We start from the raw sequence: 20,097 nt of genomic DNA on the forward strand, positions 1-20,097 counted from the left end.
ATAAATTAATTTCTTTCATATTGGCAAGAGTCCATGAGCTAGTGACGTATGGGATATACATTCCTACCAGGAGGGGCAAAGTTTCCCAAACCTCAAAATGCCTACAAAATACACCCCCCACCACACCCACAATTCAGTTTAACGAATAGCCAAGAAGTGGGGTGATAAGAAAGGAGCGAAAGCATCAACAAGGAATTAGAATAATTGTGCTTTATACAAAAAAAATCATAACCACCATAAAAAAGGACTCTTGCCAATATGAAATTAATTTATCAGGTAAATGCTTACATAAATTATGTTTTCTTTCATGTAATTGGCAAGAGTCCATGAGCTAGTGACGTATGGGATAGCAATACCCAAGATGTGGAACTCCACGCAAGAGTCCCTAGAGAGGGAGCGATAAAAATAAAGAGCCAATTCCACTGAAAAATTAATCCACAACCCAAATCAAAAGTTTTAATCTTATAATGAAAAAAACTGAAATTATAAGCAGAAGAATCAAACTGAAACAGCTGCCTGAAGTACTTTTCTACCAAAAACTGCTTCAGAAGAAGAGAAAACATCAAAATGGTAGAATTTCGTAAAAGTATGCAAAGACCACCAAGTTGCTGCTTTGCAAATCTGATCAACAGAAGCTTCATTCCTAAAAGCCCAGGAAGTAGAAACTGACCTAGTAGAATGAGCTGTAATCCTCTGAGGCGGAGATTTACCCAACTCCAAATAAGCATGATGAATCAAAAGACTTTAACCAAGATGCCAAAGAAATGGCAGAAGCCTTCTGACCTTTCCTAGAACCAGAAAAGATAACAAATAGACTAGAAGTCTTTCGGAAATCTTTAGTAGCTTCAACATAATATTTCAAAGCTCTTACCACATCCAAAGAATGTAAAGATCTCTCCAGAGAATTCTTAGGATTAGGACACAATGAAGGGACAACAATTTCTCTACTAATGTTGTTGGAATTCACAACCTTAGGTAAAAATTTAAATGAAGTCCGCAAGACCACCTTATCCTGATGAAAAATCAGAAAAGGAGACTCACAAGAAAGAGCAGATAATTCAGAAACTCTGCTAGCAGAAGAGATGGCCAAAAGGAACAATACTTTCCAAGAAAGTAATTTAATGTCCAGAGAATGCATAGGCTCAAACGGAGGAGCCTGTAAAGCTTTCAAAACCAAATTAAGACTCCAAGGAGAGATTGATTTAATGACAGGCTTAATACGAACCAAAGCCTGTACAAAACAATGAAAATCAGGAAGATTAGCAATTTTTCTGTGAAACAAAAACAGAAAGAGCAGAGATTTGTCCTTTTTTTCATGAAACTGTAAAATTCTAGGAATTCTAAAAGAATGCCAAGAGAAATTATGAGAAGAACACCATGAAATGTAAGTCTTCCAAACTCGGTAATAAATCTTTCTAGACACAGATTTACGAGCCTGCAACATAGTATTAATCACTGAGTCAGAGAAACCTCTATGACTAAGCACTAAGCGTTCAATATCCATACCTTCAAATTTAATGATTTGAGATCCTGATGGAAAAATGGGCCTTGAGATAGAAGGTCTGGCCTTAACGGAAGTGGCCAAGGTTGGCAACTGGACATCCGAACAAGATCCGCATACCATAACCTGTGTGGCCATGCTGGAGCCACCAGCAGTAAAAACTAACGCTCCATTATGATTTTGGAAATCACTCTTGGAAGAAGAACTAGAGGCGGAAAGATATAAGCAGGTTGATAACTCCAAGGAAGTGTCAACGCATCCACTGCTTCAGCCTGAGGATCCCTGGACCTGGACAGATACCTGGGAAGTTTCCTGTTTAGATGAGAAGCCATCAAATCTATTTCTGGAAGCCGCCACATCTGAAAAAACACATATGGGTGAAGAGACCACTCTCCTGGATGTAAAGTCTGGCAACTGAGATAATCCGCTTCCCAATTGTCTATACCTGGGATATGGACCGCAGAAATTAGACAGGAGCTGGATTCCTCCCAAGCAAGTATCCAAGATACTTCTTTCATAGCTTGAGGACTGTGAGTCCCACCTTGATGATTGACATACGCCACGGTTGTGACATTGTCTGTCTGAAAACAAATAAACGGTTCTCTCTTCAGAAGAGGCCAATGTGGTAACATTTTATCACTGGAATATTCACTTAGCTGTTATTGGGATCCCTTCCCCCAGGTACACCTTTCTCTCTGAACTATAGACACTCCCATTGGTCTTTTTGAGTGGCATTTGATAAGCCACTCCCTTTTGAATTGGGTTATAAAATACTGTAACACCAGAGCCTCTGTCTCTTCTCTATTTTATCCTGCTCTTGCTAAAAGATGGATGATGTTGGACACAGAGAATCTGGCTAAGTATTTCTGGGATAATATTCTGGGTAGCAGTATTGCACAATTGGGGTTAGTGTAGAAGAGTTGCCCTGTATTAATTAAATTTTGGACTGTTTATCTGTAAAATAGATTTATATATATATATACCTGTAAATATTTATCTTATTATTAACATATATTGATTCCTAAATAAACTGTTTGACAAATAATGGAGGACCCCTCATAGAGTTTATTTCACAATTTATCTGTGTTGGTTTTAGTGGTACCACCATAGAGATTTAGTATATTATATTTAGTAGAAAGTAGAGATATTTTAAATTAATAGATAACCACAGCCAAAACTGAAGAGCTCTGAGAATCACACAGAGTTCCAAAACATTGATTGGTAATCTCGCCTCTTGAGATTTCCAAACCCCCTGCGCTGTCAGAGATCCCCAGACAGCGCACCAACCTGAAAGACTCGCATCTGTTGTGATCACAGTCCAGGTTGAATGAACAAAAGAGGCCCCTTGAACTAAATGATGGTGATCTAACCACCAAGTCAGAGATAGTCGAACATTGGGATTTAAGGATATTAATTGTGATATCCTTGTATAATCCCTGCACCATTGATTCAGCATACAAAGCTGAAGAGGTCTCATGTGAAAACGAGCAAAAGGGATCGCGTCCGATGCTGCAGTCATGAGACCTAAAACCTCCATGCACATAGCTACTGAAGGGAATGACTGAGACTGTAAGGTTCCGACAAGCTACAACCAATTTCAGATGTCTTTTGTCTGTTAGAGACAAAGTCATGGATACTGAATCTATTTGGAAACCTAAAAAGTTTACCCTTGTCTGAGGAGTCAAAGAACATTTTGGTAAATTGAGCCTCCAACCATGTCTTTGAAGAAACACTAGTTGATTTGTGTGAGATTCTGCAGAATGTAAAAACTGAGCAAGTACCAAGATATCGTCCAAATAAGGAAACACCGCAATACCCCGCTCTCTGAGTACAGAGAGTAGGGCACCGAGAACCTTTGAAAAGATCCTTGGAGCCGTCGCTAGGCCAAAAGGAAGAGCAACAAACTGGTAATGCTCGTCTAGAAAAGAGAATCTCAGGAACTGATAGTGATCTGGATGAATCGGAATATGAAGATATGCATCCTGTAAGTCTATTGTGTACATATAATGACCTTTCTGAACAAAAGGCAGAATAGTCCTTATAGTCACCATTTTGAAAGTTAGCACTCTTACAAAACGGTTCAAAATTTTCAGATCCAGAACAGGCCTGAATGAATTTTCTTCTTTCTTTGGGACAATGAATAGATTTGAATAAAACCCCAGACCCTGTTACTGAAACGGAACTGGTATAATTACCCCTGAAAGCTCTAGATCTAAAACACACTTTAGAAAAGTCTGAGCCTTCACTGGATTTGCTTAACAAAAGGCAGAATAGTCCTTATAGTCACCATTTTGAATGTTGGTATTCTCACAGAATAGTCCAAAATGTTTAGATCCAGAACTGGTCTGAAAGAATTCTCCTTCTTTGGGACAATGAACAGATTTGAATAAAACCCCAGACCCCGTTCCTGAACAGGAACTGGCACAATTACCACAGATACCTCCAGGTCTGAAACACACTTCAGGAAAGCCTGAGCCTTTTCTGGGTTCACTGGAATGCGTGAGAGAAAGAAACTTCTCACAGGCGGTCTTACTTTGAAACCTATTCTGTACCCTTGAGAAACAATGTTCTGAATCTAATGATTTTGGATTGAATTGATCCAAACATCCTTGAAGAATTTTAGTCTGCCCCCTACCAGCTGAGCTGGAATGAGGGCCGCACCTTCATGCGGACTTGGGGGCTGATTTAGATCTTTTAAATGGCTTGGATTTATTCCAGACTGAAGAAGGCTTCCAATTGGAAAACGTTCCCTTAGGGGAAGGATCAGGTTTCTGTTCCTTATTTTGTCGAAAGGAACGAAAACTGTAAGCAGCCTTAAAATTTACCCTTAGATTTTTTATCCTGAGGCAAAAAAGCTCCCTTCCCCCCAGTGACAGTTGAAATAATTGAATCCAACTGAGAACCAAATAAATGTATTACCTTGGAAAGACAGAGATAGCAACGTTGATTTAGAAGTCATATCAGCATTCCAAGATTTAAGCCATAAAGCTCTTCTAGCTAATATAGCTAAATACATATCTGACATCAATTCTGATGATATCAAAAATGGCATCACAAATGAAATTAGCATGTTGAATTAACTTAACAATGCTATACACATTATGATCTGATACTTGTTGCGCTAGGGTTTCCAACCAAAAAGTTGAAGCAGCTGCAACATCAGCCAAAGAAATAGCAGGCCTAAGAAGATGACCTGAACATAAATAAGCCTTCCTTAGATAAGATTCAAGTTTCCCATCTAAAGGATCTTTAAAAGAAGTACTATCTACAGTAGGAATAGTAGTTTAGCAAGAGTAGAAATGGCCCCATCAACTTTGGGGATCTTTTCCCAAAACTCCAATCTATCAGACGGCAAAGGGTACAGCTTCTTAAACCTTGAAGGAGTAAAAGAGGTACCCAGTCTATTCCTTTTCCTAGAAATTACATCTGAAATAGCATCAGGAACTGGAAAAACCTCTGGAATAACTACATGAGGTTTAAAAACTGAATTTAAACATTTACTAGTTTTAATATCAAGAGGATTAGTCTCCTCCATATCTAATGCAATCAACACCTCTTTCAATAAGGAACGAATATACTCCATTTTAAATAAGTATGAAGATTTGTCAGTGTCAATATATGAGGCCGAATCTTCTGAACCAGATAGATCCTAATCAGAGATAGATAAATCAGAATGTTGTCGGTTATTTAACTATTCATCAATTTTATGAGAAGTTTTAAAAGACCTTTTAAGTTTATTAGAAGGTGGTATGACAGACAAAGCCTTCTGAATAGAATAAGAAACAAATTCTCTCACATTAACAGGAATATCCTGAGCATTAGATGTTGAAGGAATAACAGGTAATGGATTACTACTAATGGAAATATTTTCTGCATGTAAAAGTTTGTCATGACAACTATCACAAAATTACAGCCGGAGGTACAGTTACCACAAGTTTACAACAAATGCACTTAGCTTTGGTAGAACCGACATCAGGCAGCAGGATTCCAATAGTGGATTCTGAGACAGGGTCAGATTGAGACATCTTGCAATATGTAAGAGAAAAAATAACATATAAAGCAAAATGATCAATTTCCTTATATGACAGTTTCAGGAATGTGAAAAAATGCAAACAGAATAAGCCTCTGAAAACCAGAAGCAAAAATACATGAAGACTTAAATAATGTCAAAAGTCTGGCGCCAAGTAGGACGTCCACAACTGACAAAATATTTTTGGCGCCAAAAACGTCTGCAACAAACACGAGCATCATAGATGACGCAACTACGTGAAAATTCTCAGCGCCAACTAAGACGCCGGAAATGACGAAAATACGTCAACAAACGTAATTCTCGCACCAAAAAAGTCTTGCGCCAAGAATGATGCAATAAATTATAGCATTTTGCGCACCCGTGAGCCTAACAACCCGCAATTTAGAAGAAAGTCAATTTGAAAATTTCAGGTAATCAAATATTTTTTTTATATGTGCATTTCCCAAAATGAAACTGACAGTCTGCAAAAAGGAAATATACTGATAAACCTGAATCATGGCAAATATAAGTACAAACATTATATTTAGAACTTTACATTTAAAGTGGCAAACCATAGCTGAGAGTGTCTTAATAAAGGAAAACATACTTACCAAAAGACACTCATCTACATAAAGTAGATAGCCAAACCAGTACTGAAACTGTAATCAGTAGAGGTAATGGTATATGAGAGTATATCGTCGATCTGAAAAGGGAGGTAGGAGATGAATCTCTATATGAAACAGATCCCCGTTAGGATGACCATTGTATTCAATAGGTAATACTCCCTTCACATCCCTCTGTCATTCACTGCACTCTGAAAGGAACCGGGCTTCAGCATGCTGAGAAGCGCATATCAACGTAGAAATCTAGCACAAAAACTTACTTCACCACCTCCATAGGAGGCAAAGTTTGTAAAACTGAATTGAGGGTGTGGTGGGGGGGGGGGTGTATTTGTAGGCATTGAGGTTTGGGAAACTTTGCTCCTCCTGGTAGGAATGTATATCCCATACGTCACTAGCTCATGGACTCTTGCCAATTACATGAAAGAAATGGTAATTTAAACACTATTTATAAGCATCCTTTATTGGTTTAACCACAGCATTATATACAGTATATTTCTATGTAATACTATCTTAATATATTAATTTTGCTCCTCTACTTGTACATTACTGAACTAGTCTATTGAGACCCAAGAGTAGCCTCTAACGATTGAAGAGGACATTGTCATTTTTTCATCTCTTAAAAATAGAAAATGTGAGGTTTATTTCCAGCATGTTAAGTGTATCTGTAAAGTAACAGGTGTGATTTTTTTCTGTCACTATGGATGATATGACTGACTTATCCTTCTTATATTTGTATACCACTTGAAGAACTGTTGTATGTTACATTTCATGTTAAACCTCAATAAAAATTATATATATATATATATATATATATATATATATATATATATATATATATATATAAAACACCTAATATAAAAATTAATAGAAGTAAATTGGAAAAGTTCATGCTTTATCCAATCAATTTAAGTTTAATTCTGACTTTACTGTCCCTTTAATAAATGTCAACAATAGCATCACAGATGAAAACATTTACTGACCAAAGCAGTTTAACACAATGTTGAAACTCTTGATCAATATAAATTTGATCAGATAAATTATCGCACTAGAAAAGAGTAGAAGCACACAAGCAATTCTAATAGCCGGCTTATATAAATAACCCGCCGGGGTCTTCACTGAAAGTTTGAAAATAAAATTGCTTGATGGATTTTTCTTCCGAAGACAGAGTTTTGTACTCCAAAAGTACATAATGCCACCTTTAAAAGAGACTGAAGACGTTCTAGCTTGAATATAAAAGATGAAACTTGTGTCCTGATCAGTTACCGACTGGTAGATCTGATCTTGAGCGAATCAGAATGACCAAATAAATCAACAGTAGGTTGCTTTCAGATACTCTTTTGTGCTTACTTGGAGGAGGCATGGCCACCAACATCTTAGAAACAGTAGAGCACACATTTAAAACCGGGAGCAGAGTCTGTCGAGATCCCTTGGAGACAAGTGCAGCACTTGACTGGTTGGAGTGCATAAAGTGATCCATACATGAATTGTATAGCTGAGCTTTTGGTGTAATAGGAACAAGCTTGCACAATATACACTTAAATAAGCGGTCAGGATTTACTCTAAAAGATCTATATTTAAATTAAAATGGGGACAGTTCCAGTACGCTCCATTTAAAATACGCAAGAAACGGACAGTAATTACCACAATAGAATAAAGTATAATATAAACAGTCATGGACTTCAGGCAGAAAAGGATAAGATTAAAGAGGGAGAAAGCAATAAATCATAAGTCAGAAAAAGGCCCCTTTTAAAGAATGCACACAAGTAAAATAAAAAAAAATAAAAACTTTATTAAATAAAAAATATTATCCGGCTTTTGAAAACCTAAGGAAATCTTACTCTCCTCTGACAGAAAACTGAGAAAGGAGTACATATTACCACAGCAGCCTTTTAGCATGGCGGGAAAAATATTTAACTTACTGCCAATGAAAAAAGATTTGCCTCATTGAAAAGAATGTAGCCCACTAAACCAATACAGGCGTGCGGCTCAGTAGCGTGAATCGGAAAATGTATCTGTGTAGGGAAGCCGGCACATGCTGTCAAGCACATAAGATACATATAAATGGGTAAAGTAATAGTACAGCTAAATTGCAGTGAGCGTTTAAGGAGCATGCACACTGCATGAAGTAAAAATAAAAATGTGTCAAAAAAAGTTTTAAAGTAAAAAAACGTATTAAAGCCAAAATAAAAGTGTATTCAATAAAGAGATCCATACTGCCCCACAAGTCTCCAAGTACACATAGACAATAAAACAGTTAAAGTCTAATGTGAATGTAGTAATGTCTGGAATAAGTTAAGTCCCCAGGCTATGATGTAACATGTAAAATGTACCTGCTAATAGCCTGGGGGCTATGTGCATGCTAAAGAAATCAGAATTACCTGACAAACACCCAACCCCACTGTGCTTCCCAGTTGCAGAAAAGACTGCTTTCAGTAGATAGGCCATCCAGTGCTAAGCACATTACAGCAGAGGATTTAAGTGAGTATATCAACAACCCTTGTGACTAACCTCATATTAGAAGTAATTGTGTCACTGCCCCATAGTCTAATCTCCCCACTGTCACATCACATGCAGATATATATTCATAAGAAAAATAAATTGTAATTATAATTTGGAACCACATGGTGTTTATTTTATAGATGATGTATTTGGCAAAACGTATAGTAACACTTCCCTTGTGGAATTTGTATCTCATCTTAATGAGGCAGTTAGCGGTATAAAGTTGACTTTAACATAGAATGAGGAAGCAATAGTGTTTTTGGATACAAAGGTAGTGAAGGATAAACAGAGAAATATTCAGGCTTGTAATATTTATAGTAAACCTACTGCTAGGAATATTTTACTATACTACAACAGCTTTAATCTAAAAAGGTTACGTAACTCATTACCAAGGAGTCAATTTATACGAGTAATTAGATAACCGAAAGGGAATTGTACATGACAGTTTAGAGGTAATAAAAAAAAAAAAAACGGATTCATTCAGAATGAGATTAAAGGGACATTAAACACTTAAAGGGACACTGAACCCAATTGTTTCTTTCGGGATTCAGATAGAGCATGCAACTTTAAGCAACTTTCTAATTTACTCCTATTATAAATTTTTCTTCATTCTCTTGCTATCTTTATTTGAATTTGAAGGCATCTAAGCTTTTTTTATTGGTTCAGACTCTGGACAGCACTTTTTATGGGTGGATGAATGTATCCACCAATCAGCAAGAACAACCCAGGTTGTTTAACAAAAAATGGGCCGGCATCTAAACTTACATTCTTGCATTTCAAATAAAGATACCAAGAGAATAAAGAAAAATTGATAATAGGAGTAAATTAGAAAGTTGCTTAAAATTGCATGCGCTATCTTAATCACGAAAAAAAAATTGGGTTCAGTGTCCCTTTAATAAATGCTAGGTAGAATGATGCCATCAAACATAGTAGATGAGGTTGAAAACAGACCGAAGTCCATCAAGTTAAACCTATACAAATATACAGTAAAATACTTACAAAAAGCTCCAGTTAAACTTAAATAATCCCACTAAAAGGTGACCCATTTAATACTAGCAATGATATCTATGAATTTTATTTATAGACAGAAATGTATCCAAACAATTTTTAAATGTATCTATGGTATTAGCATTCACTACCTCCTTCATTAGGTAATGAGTTCCCCAATTTTATTGCACTTACAGTGAAAAAAAGTTTCCGTTGCAGGAGATTAAATATCCTTTCCTCCAACCTTAAATTGTGACCTCTTGTCACAAACAATTTTCTTGGAATAAACAGAGCTTCTGCCATCTCTGTATATGAGCCTTGAATATATTTATATAATGTAATCATGTCACCTCTCAAGCGCCTTTTTTCTAAAGAAAACAGACCCAGTTTGGCTAGCCTCTCCTCATAGCTTAAATTTTCCATTCCCCTTATTAGCTTTGTGGCTCTTCTCTGAACTTTTTCTAGTTCTGCAGTATCTTTTTTTGCGATCGGTCCCCAGAACTGCACTCCATACTCAAGGTGAGGTCTTACCAGGGATTTATATAGTGACAGAATTATACTTTCCTCCCTTGATTCAATGCCTCTTAAAGGACCAGTCAACGCAGTAGATTTGCATAATCAACAAATGCAAGATAACAAGACAATGCAATAGCACTTAGTCTGAATTTCAAATGAGTAGTAGATTTTTTTTCTGACAATTTTAAAAGTTATGTCTTTTTCCACTCCCCCCTGTACCATGTGACAGCCATCAGCCATTCACAAATTCATACACGTACCATGTGACAGCCATCAGCCATTCACAAATGCATACACACTTACTCTTGCACATGCTCAGTAGGAGCTGTTGACTCAAAAAGTTTAAATATAAAAAACTGTGCACATTTAGTTAATGGAAGTAAATTGGAAAGTTGTTTAAAATGGCATGTTCTATCTGAATAATGAAAGTTTAATTTTGATTGAGTGTCCCTTTAATACATGCTAGTATCTTATTAGCTTTTGAAGCCGCTGCCCTGCATTGTGCACCCATCTTTAGCTTATCTATTACTACTCCCAAATCCCTTTTTTCTCCTCTGGTACAAGTAAAGAAACACACTTATTAAACAGCGCTTACTTCCAAACAGGAAAAAGTTCTTAATCACTATTACCAATTTGTATTCAGTACTATTATCAAGTGTATGCTTACAATATCAGATACTACCCAGATATACAGACTGCAAATAGTCCTATATTAATATGAAAAAAATGCAATAAATTAAAACTTGAACTTTATATCATTGGAACCATACAAAACATACAATAATTAAAATATATAAAAATAATTACAAAACCTGGTGCAGCTGTTTACCGGTGGTGTCCTGCGTGCCGCCCGGAGTATGATAGAATCCAGAGGTCTGTAGAAAACAAAGCGCAACCAGACTCAAAGTTTTTTTTAAAAAAAATAAAAAAAAAAGCTTTGAGTGGAGGTCACATGTTTCCTGTCTAGAGTGGAACTACAGTCTGCAGCTAGACCCTTCTCCATTTCTGGAGCACTATATGGCAGCAGTTCTGATGGGGACTCCTCTGGTCTTGTTCTAGTCTGGGGTGCTGTCCTACTCGACTGTTCCCTAGAAAAGAATTCCTAGGTCACGGCTATTGTAATCCAAGCTGCAAGTATGGAAGCCTACAAGGGATACGACCATATACGTAGTGAGTACTGCATCAAGAAACTCACTGGGAGGCAAGAAAAAGACTTTGTTATCATACGGGCTGTTTTTTCCACACTTGTATTCGGATGATTGGGATGTGTTGCAATGCGCAATAAAACAGTTTACATTGTAAGTGCAATTCATTAGTGTGGTGTGTTATGTTATCTACCTACACTTGAGTCTGGTTGCACTTTGTTTTCTACAGACCTCTGGACCCTTTTCTCCTCTGTTTGGCTAAGTCTAGTCCCATTTAAATAATAAATTGTCTGCTTATTTTTACTTCCAAAATGTAGAACCTTGCATTTTCCTGTATTACATCTCATTTTCCATTTACTTGCCCATACTTCTAATTTTTGCAGATCCCTTTGTAATGAAAGTTCATCCTTCTCTGACCTAATGACCTTACTTAACTTAGTATCATCTGCAAAAATAGAGATGTCACTATTTAATCCTTGCTCCAAGTCATTTATAGAAATATTAAAAAAACAGGGCCCAGTGCTGATCCCTGGGGGACTCCACTGATTACCTTTGTCCAATCGGAGTATGATCCATTCACTACTACTCGTTGCCCCCTATCTTTTATCCAGTTATTTATCCATGAGCTAACATTTTCAGCTATTCCCAGTCCCTTAATTTTGTGCATTAATCTCTCATGTGGCACTGTATCGAACGCCTTTAAAAAATCTAAGTATAGCACCACAACTGATTCCCAGTTATCTATATTTTTACTTACTTCCTCATACAATCTAATTAATTAGTTTGACATGATCTATTTCTCATAAAACCGTGCTGATTTGAACTCATAATCTTGTTTTCACGAATATGCTCATCAATATAATCCCTTCAAATATCTTCCCCACAATTGATGTCAGACTAACTGGTCTATAGCTTCTTGGATCATCTTTCTTGGTACATAAACAATAAAACAATTATAAGGGGCAAATGCCCCAAACACCTCATTTTACAGCTGAGCGGTGCTTAAAATGGTTTAATAAAATAAATTGGTTCTGTGCAGTACTTCCACTGATTATAAGTTTTGCATGTTCTATTTTAGTCAGATACGTACTAGACACCGTAGGAGACCCACAGTGCCATCCACGTAAGGGTCATATAGGAGAATGGGAGAGACCCAGAAGGGCCTCGACAAGTCCAATTGCTTACATGACAATTGCTGAATCGCCAACCGGCAGGCAGGCGGAGAGCTAGGGATGGGGAAATCAGAAGGAAAGATGCAAGAGGGGAGGTGGATACAAAGAAGGAGGGAGGGAAAAATAGATTCCTCCCAATAGTCCATTCTGCATTACTGGGATATGGTGAACTACTCCTGAGGTTCTACTCTATATGGGCCATCTTTGATCCTATGCCATATCTTGTCTATGTAGCCATAGATCCCAAATCCTCCATATTGTCCTTAGATTATTTGCTATTTATGTACTTAAGAACCTTTTAGGGTTAGACTTAGTATCCTTTGCAATTCATTTTTTATTTTGGCCAATTTGATTGCTTTTTTTGCATGCATTGTTACATTCCTTATAAATATTGTATGTTGAGTCTGTATTAATTTTCTTTGAATAAAATTAAATGCCCTATGTTTTTTCCTAATTTCTCTTAACACATTTATATTTATCCACATTGGCTTGGATTTTTTATTTTTTATAACCATATGGTATTTGTTGATATGTATATTTATTTAACAAAGTTTTAAATGTTATCCATTTATCCTCTGTATTTTTATTAGAGAATACTTTGTCCCAATTTATGTTATTTAATGATTTCCTAAAATCGTTGAATTTTGCTCTCTTAGAATAAAAAGTCTTAGTTAAACCTTTAAGACACTGCTTATGAAAAGAGATTTCAAATGGTGACCATGTTATGATCACTTACCATAATGTTCTTTGACTTTTGTTTGATATTATATCTGTATTGTTTGATAGCACTAAATCCAATATAGCTTTACTTCTGGTTGGCTCCTCTATTAATTGTGACAAGAAGTTATCCCTGAGAACATTTAAAAATCTATCCCCCTTAGCTGAATTACTAGTTTCGTTGGCCCAGTTTATATCAGGGTAGTTAAAATCTCCCATAGTTACAGCACTGTTATTAGCAGCCTTACCTATTTGCAGTAGTAGTTGAGTTTCCTCCGGGTCACTAATGTTGGGGGGCTTGTAGCATGTTCTTAGTAATATTTTTTTAGGATTTTTCCCCCACTCTTTATTTCAACCCACAGGGTCTCTACATAGTCACTTGTATCATAAATATCTTCCCTTATTGTAGGTTTAAGGTTAGGTTTAATATACATGCAGATTCCTCCACCCCTTTTATTATTCCTGTCCCTCCTAAATAAAGTATACCCCTCAAAGTTAACTGCCCAGTCATGTGAATCATCTCACCAAGTTTCAGTTATAGATTTGTCTGAGAATAACATGTAGATGAATTTTTTAAAGTTTCATTAGCCGTTTAAATATTGACAAAATAAGTGTAAAGTTTTAGGGCGAGATTACATATACAGCGCAAGCGCTTGCAACCCGCACCACCCGTAATTTCACCTCGCACATTGGGGTATTACATAAAGTGCCGTAAGTCTGAAAACTAGCGATGTCCAGAAATGAGCGTAAATACAAATTTCTGGAGTCGTCAGTGACTTACGGCATTTTAGAAACTGCCGGCGCCTAAGAAAAGTAAAAAAAGATATCAAATCTCCCGTAACAGTCTAACACGCCTTCCAAAAATAAGCCTGACACGTAAAACCCCTATATCCGGCATAAAACCCACATCGGAACTAATAAAAGTATTAACCCCTAAACCGTCAAAGCCCACAACGCAAATAAATAAATTACTAAGCCCCCTAACCTAACACCCATTAAATGAACCCAAATTACCTAAATTACAAAATACTAAAGTTACTATTAAAATAAAAAAAAAACTAACACTACTTTAAAAATAAAAAATAAACTAAGTATAAATTAAAGGAACAGTCTAGTCAAAATTAAAATTCTGGTGTAGACTGTCCCTTTAAGCTACAATTACAGAAAATAAAAACAAAAATAACCAAATTTTAAAAAATTATACCTAATCCCTATGAAAATAAAAAAGCCCCCCCCCCCCCCCCAAAAAAAAACAAAAACCTATTCTAAGAATAAACTACCAGTAGCCCTTAAAAGGGCTTTTTGCAGGGCATTTCCCCAAGATAAACAGCTCTTTTACATCAAAATACACAAAGTCAGCCAATAGGATAAGAGCTACTCAAATCCTATTGGCTGTTAAAATCAGCCAATAGGATGACAGCTACTGAAATTCTAACAACCAATAGGATTTGAGTAGCTCTCATCCTATTGGCTGATTTGAATTTGAAGAATCAAATCAGCCAATAGGAATTCAAGGGACGCCATTTTTAATCGCGTCCCTTGAATTCAGTATCCAGTGTACGGCGGCGATCGTATGAAAATGATCCTCCACGTTCTATGGCTCCTCGGTCGTCTGTCTTCAGTTCCAGGGTCGACTCATCAGCTCCGCTCTGGATTGTTCCTGGAAGAAGAGGTCGCCGCTTGGAAGAAGACTTCACCGCATGGGACAGGACCTTCTCCGCCAGACTTCAGGAATGGTGAGTTTTAACCTGTGGGTTAGACTTAAGGTTTTTTTTTTTTTTATTTAGATTAGGGATGGGCAGTAAAAGAGCTAAATGCCCTTTTAAGGGCAATACCCAAACAAATGTCCTTTTCAGGGCAATGGGTAGTTTAGGTTTTTTAGTGTTAGGCTCTTATTGTGGGGGGTGGGTTACTGTTCGGGGGGAATTTGTGTATTTCGATGTAAAAGAGGTTTATCTTGGGGCAATGCCCTGCAAAAAGCCCTTTTAAGGGCTACTGGTAGTTTATTCTGAGAGTAGAGGGTGTTTTTATTGGGGGGGGGCTTTTTTTATTTTCATAGGGATTAGGTATCATTTTTTAAAATTTGGTCATTTTGTTTTTTATTTTCTGTAATTGTAGCTTAAAGGGACAGTCTACACCAGAATTTTAATTTTCACTAGACTGTCCCTCTAATTTATACTTAGTTTATTTTTTATTTTTAAAGTAGTGTTAGTTTTTTATTAATTTTAAATAGTAAGTAGCTTTAGTATTTTGTAATTTAGGTAATTTGGATTCATTTAATGGGTGTTAGGTTGTGTTAGGTTAGAGGGCTTGGTAACCGATTTGCGACGCGGTCCCATGTTAGCTTACGGGAGTAACAATTGCGGGCAACGGGTGAAATATACGCGCGTAACTTGTATGCTACGCCGTATATGTGATACCAAAATCGCGTAAAAAACGGCATCGCCCGCAAAAGCATATGTAATGGAGCCCTTAGTGTCTATAAAACAATGGGAGCTGCCATGTTGTAACTTAGGTTACCTTCTCTGCTGGGGCCATTTAGGGGGAGAGTTATAACTAGGTCACTAGAGTGTGCAGCCAATGGCTGTGTGGAATATAAGTGTTCTGCACTTCCCTTTGTAACAGGAACTGAAAAGCTCACAATTTCAGAATGGAATTACAGGAAAAGGGTACAAAATAAATAAAGTATATTGCAAAGCTTTTTTTTTTTTTATATATATATACACGATCTATCATTTTAGATTATCATCTCAAAGAGGTCAATGTCCCTTTAAGGGGATAAATAAGAAATCTAGGGATCTTGTGCTGCAACAAGGTAAGAAAGATAAACGCAACACACTGTTTCATACTCACAATAATCACCCCAGATATGACATGAATGTATTATGCTACCAAGGATTATGAGGCTACCAAGAGGCCAACAGCAACATTGAAGGAGCCACAATTGACAATTTTGTTCAAAATACAGGAACCAGTTTAAAAATCTAGGAGCCTGTGGATTAGGTCACTGGCCTTACCACTTAGAACCTAACTATTTGCAGGGGTTAAACACATACAGTTGCAGGGTTGTAGTGGTAAAATTATGGCATATAGTTTTTCCACTTTCTATGGCCATTTCCAGCCAAGATCAGAAACATAAGAGTGCAACCATCTGGCATCACATGGGTTAAAAACCCACTGACTGTTTAAACTGTAGAGATTATGCAAAGACTATAAAATGTTAACACACCTGCTGGCAAGAGGCCTAACTTCAATAGTACTTTTTCAAAATAGAGAAGATTGTGAATCCTTTAGAATTGCCTGTCTATTAAGTGGCCTGATTTAAAGCAGCAGTATACACCAGTTTTCATATAACTGCATGTTAGAGATACTACTATAAAGAATAAAATGCACAGATGCTGATCTAAAAAATTCAGTATGAAACCTTTTAAAAATCTACTTAGAAGCTCCCAGTTTAGCACTGTTGACAAGGTTACACTGGGACATCCAATGAAATGGTCTGGAAAGCAAAAAGAGCAGATACTCCCCCCTTCCCTCCCTTGCATATGAAAGGACCCTTTACACAAACAGGAGCAAGATGGATTAGTTAGACAACAGTCTACTTCTAAAACTTTGGGGCTTGATTAGGAGTCTGAAAATCAGCACAATGTAATTTAAAACTAAGCAAAACTATACATTTTTACAAAAAAAACAAATCTGTATGGGCTATATAAATGGATCAACTACAAAACATTTAAGCAAAGAACAAGCAACATAGATAAACAATCTGTCACAGTGATCACATGGCCTTGGTCACTCCTGGGACATCCAGTAATTGCCAAGTGAGCCCGATACCAGCATGCTAGTGTATACAGTCACTGTGATTGGTTGTCACAGAGATTAAATACACAGTAACAGACATTTTAGATGCAGCAGGTCTATTTCTCAACATACAAAGTTTAGAAATAAACCTTAAAATGGACATAAACCCAAAAGTTTTCTTTTGTGATTTAGATAGCGAATACAATTTTAAACGATGTTCAGATTACTTCTATTTTCAAAATCTGCTTTATTCTCTTGGTAACCTTTGTTGAAGGAGAAGCAATGCACTACTGGGAAATCTTCTATTCATTAAAAAGTGAATTTTAATGAATAGAAGATTTGGAGTGGAATAAATCTGCACAAGGACCTAAGTTTGAGGAGGGAGGGGAAGGCAGTAAAAATGAAAGTGAAACCGATAACATTATTGTTGAGTAAATTATTATTTTTCTCCTTCCAATTAAAGTGAAAGTCAACCATAGCGTTTTTGAAACGCTAGGATTGACTGTTGAAACTAATAAAGGCCACTTTCATTTATGAAGTATAAGATAATTAATGCAGAAAGTGCCTTTATTCGTTTTAACTGTTCGCCGTTCTTAGCTGCTACGGCAGCCCACGGCCAAAAATGTTTTTGTTAAGGAGGTGACGGTTTCACCTCCTAGCCAATAGCTGTGCGGTAAATCCAGTTTGGCGCCAATAGGAGCCGGATTTACCGCATGGCTATTTGCTAAGAGGTGAAAACGTCACCTCTTAGCAAAATATTTTTTTGCTTTGGGCTGCTGTAGCAGGTAGAACGGCGAACGGTTGAAACGAATAAAGGCACTTTCTGCATGACGCATCTTATACTTAAGAAAGTGTCCTTTATTTGTTTCAACAGTCAATCCTAGCGTTTCAAAAACACTATGGTTGACTTTCACTTTAATTACAGCTGAAAAGTTGATAAAATCTGAATGATTAACCTATTAAACTGGAGATAGTTCGCCTCTCTATAATTTCACTACTATCTATGTTTTTCTAATGGTATATAACTAAATCAATAATTTTCTGGTATAACGAAAAATAATCTGAAAACAGTCTAAAAATGAAACCTTTATATAGAAAACCATGATATAAATCAAGTCTTACTGACTAGTGATACAAATCAAATCCACCTTTTGTAATGAACCCCTGAAAAGACAAGAGTTCTCTACTCTATGTAAAAAAAAAAAAAAAAAAGTGTCAAAATGTAATACATTGCTTTTTTTTTTTTTTAAATGGATGTTCCTGTACCAAATAAACCAACTTTATTTCTGTTGGAGCTGTTCCTGTCATCCATGGCTAATGCATTTTCAGCATAAATTTAAAAGAGGGATATAAGCCCAAGTTTTTTTATTTCATGATAAAGACAGTGCATGCAATTTAAACAACTTTCCATTAAATTATATGATCAAATTTTCTTTGTTCTTTTGATATTGTTTGTTGAAGAATAAGCAATGCACTACTGGGAGTTATCTGAACCAATGACAACAGGCAGACACCAATCCAATCAGTTCCCAGTAATGCATTGTTGCTCCTGAGCCTACCAAAAGAACAAAGCAAATTAGACGCTAGAAGTAAATTGGAAAGTTGCATGCTCTGTCTGAATTATGAAACAATTTTTTTGGCACAAAATATTTTTTTTTATTAGAAGCATGTAATTTGAATACTAGTGACCATGCAGCGCTGTGTACTACAGCACAGCTCGGGAGCTGCAGAGCACTGCTGGTCATAATGGGAAACTACCTCGACTAACACATTGAGCAGCAGTGGTCACACAACCCAGCTATGCAACTACCGCTACTGTCTAAGTGACCAGCAGTTTCCCCTAGTAATATGTTGTTCCCAAGTAGTACTTTATGTGATTGATTCTTTCGTAGGGTTAAGCACATAGCATTGCAGGGTCACTAGTGTTAAAATGACATGCTCTAACCAATTTTCCACTATAATGGACCTTTAAACATCCTGAGGGAAGTAGTAATTTTATGTTAATTTTCCCTCAAGAGTATGATAAAAGTCAACATTAGTATATGTGTGTTAGTGTGTGATGGTCCCCAGCAGAACATTCCAATCACCCAGTCAGCAGTTTCCGCTCAAGACCATTTGTGTGTTTTTTCTCTTGCTGCTCCTGAGCGATACTTTAACTATGTGTTTACCCAGATGTGAATGCTAAACACATAGCATTAAATTGTCGCTAGTTTTAAAATTATATGTTCTAAAGATTTAGAGCATGTGCATATCATCTTTTTAGTAAACAATTACTGTGCGTTTACTTTATGGAGCACAGTAGCACTCTTAAAATGTATAAGAACAAGTAAAGTAACCTGAAAATAATCCAATGATTCCATTATTGAAACCATTTTAAGACCTACAATCTGCTTTTACCTCAGTTTGTAGAAATGTTACGTATGTTGCACCAAATGAGATAAAAAATACATCAGTTGCAATAACTATATTGCATCTCACATCATGCAAATATTTGACCCATAACAACATAGAGGTCCGTCTAAGATCTTACCAGAGCCAGCGCTTCTATTCCACAGATTAAAAAACCCGGAAAACTAACGAAAGCGCGTCTCCGTCATTGTAAACCGCACCTGTACTCGTCCCTGGCATACTAAACCGCACCTGCCCGGCGCGTCCCCGAGACAATTAGATACACCTTCGCGCGCCCCCGCTGCTTTGCCTAAACAACTTCGCTGAACTCTTACAGTTAGTCGAGATCTGATTGGCTGTATGCTTCTGCTTTTTGATTGGCTATATATCGATTAAGTCGTAACTGTGGTCAGTTCTGTATGTGGAATAGGAGAGATGCGCGTACACAGTGTTTACGAATAAGGTGATCAATGTGTTTGTTTACGACAGCATTTTAGAGAATGGGGCGTAGTTTCTGAGGGAAACCGGAAGAAATAAGGAAGTTTCTACTAGAGTCAAACATAAATGTCATGCTATGGTTGGTTTGTAAACTGTAGTGACTGCAGAGTTATTTGGGCACCAGGTTGGGATGTTTAGCATAGTTTACATGCGGATAGTATAGATATGAACACTTGAATTAGGTTTGCTTTTAGGTCACTTAGATGGGCACTGGCAATCAATTGGTCCGTTATATATGTGG

General features: G+C 36.8%; 1 protein-coding gene across 1 annotated transcript in view; it reads right to left on the reverse strand.

The window, feature by feature from the left end:
• The window catches only part of LOC128646043 (MARVEL domain-containing protein 3), a 188,285-nt gene extending 168,638 nt beyond the window's left edge, over window positions 1-19,647 (reverse strand). Inside the window, exon 1 of the mRNA XM_053699459.1 lies at window positions 19,501-19,647. The gene's annotated coding sequence lies outside the window, so the exon portion shown is untranslated. The remainder of the gene's footprint in view (window positions 1-19,500) is intronic.
• Window positions 19,648-20,097: the final 450 nt, after the last annotated feature.

The sequence above is a fragment of the Bombina bombina genome, chromosome 1, assembly GCF_027579735.1.
Source record: "Bombina bombina isolate aBomBom1 chromosome 1, aBomBom1.pri, whole genome shotgun sequence".
NCBI classification, from domain to species: Eukaryota; Metazoa; Chordata; class Amphibia; order Anura; family Bombinatoridae; genus Bombina; species Bombina bombina.